The sequence below is a fragment of the Schistocerca serialis genome, chromosome 11 (genome assembly GCF_023864345.2).
Source record: "Schistocerca serialis cubense isolate TAMUIC-IGC-003099 chromosome 11, iqSchSeri2.2, whole genome shotgun sequence".
NCBI classification, from domain to species: domain Eukaryota; kingdom Metazoa; phylum Arthropoda; class Insecta; order Orthoptera; family Acrididae; genus Schistocerca; species Schistocerca serialis.
This window is the reverse complement of record NC_064648.1, coordinates 117,403,892-117,405,442: the sequence shown is the minus strand read 5'-3', so window position 1 is coordinate 117,405,442 and position 1,551 is coordinate 117,403,892. Positions and strand designations below refer to the sequence as shown.

At 40.2% G+C, this 1,551-nt stretch overlaps 1 non-coding gene across 1 annotated transcript; it reads right to left on the bottom strand.

Moving 5' to 3' along the window:
- Nucleotides 1-1,200: 1,200 nt before the first annotated feature.
- Nucleotides 1,201-1,275, bottom strand: Trnas-cga (transfer RNA serine (anticodon CGA)). The gene has a single exon. It is a non-coding gene; the product is annotated as a tRNA-Ser (tRNA).
- Between the last annotated feature and the right edge of the window lie 276 nt (nt 1,276-1,551).

Sequence of the window (1,551 nt, the reverse complement as noted above, 5' to 3'; positions counted from 1 at the left end):
AATTTCTCCCTCCAATCACAACATTGTCGTCTGATGTAGTACAAACTGAAAAAATAAATTCCTTTTAAAGCACAGTTTCGTATATAATTTATATTCAAAACCTTACACCTGTGTCACAGAACAAATCCTACATCGAGAATATTTTACACAAGTTGAAGCGAAGAAATGCTTCCGATAATTATTACAGTATTTTAAGAACATCAACATATGAACAGGCTGAAATGAACAAACAGTACATGAGACTATGTCAATCATCTGTAAAAAGGTAAGCAGCATATTATTAGCAAAATGAGAAATATGCAAAAGTGAAATGGCAAAATGAGCAGTTCTCAATTGGGAGTAAATCAAAACAATCAGAATGGCTGAAAGAGAGCACAATAGCATGAGCCATAATTTTTTAATTTAATTTAATTTTTTTTTTTTAATTTATTTATTGCCAAATTATAGACCTGTTACCTGATGTTTAAAACAGGTCGTACATCTTACAATTTTCGTTTTTCATCTTTTTACAGTTTTCTTTCCTTTTGTTTTATCTACAAAAATTTACAAAGAATGATTCAAAATAAAATTAATTTGAGGTTGAAATATAAATAAAATTTTGTTGTTTTTAAGAAGAATATAAAAAGAAGATAGGATAGATGAGAGATTTGTTAGTACCATCACCGAGTGTGACTGACGGTGAATACCTCGGAATGGTTTCATCGAGCCGTTGACCGCCAGTCACACACACACACACACACACACACACACACACACACACACACACACACAATGGTTATTAGTAGAGAAATGTTTCTTATCCTATTTGTTACTAATCCTATGTATTAACTACATTAGGTGCGCATCCATGTACAGCATTTGGTGTTTTCTTGAGCCATAAACGAATAAGAGCTAAGCAAGTAAGCAAATAAGAGAATAGGCAAAAATGAGGTGCCAACAAAATGAGAGCTGGCCGAACTCCGTCGGCTGCGCTCGTGGCGGCAACTCGCGGCCCGTACGCAAGTTGTGCGATTGCTGTCGCAGGTCGACCCTTAATCTATGATGTTACAAGTTGGAGGGAATGACCACCATAAATCCTGCACGGCTGCCCGTAAATCGGAACAGCACATTCTAAGGCATTCCAGATATGCCCAATAATGAGATTTTCACTCTGCAGCGGAGTGTACGCTGATATGAAACTTCCTGGCAGATTAAAACTGTCTGCTCGACCGAGACTCGAACTCGGGACCTTTGCCTTTCGCGGACAAGTGCTCTACCGACTGAGCTACCGAAGCACGACTCACGCCCGGTCCCACAGCTTTACTTCTGCCAGTATCTCGTTTCCTACCTTCCAAGCTTTACAGAAGCTCTCCTGCGAACCTTGCAGAACTCATTCTGGAAACGTCCCCCAGGCTGTGGCTAAGCCATGTCTACGCAATATCCTTTCTTTCAGGAGTGCTAGTTCTGCAAGGTTCGCAGGAGAGCTTCTGTAAAGTTTGGAAGGTAGGAGACGAGATACTGGCAGAAGTAAAGCTGCGGGACCGGGCGTGAGTCGTGCTTCGGAAGCTCAGA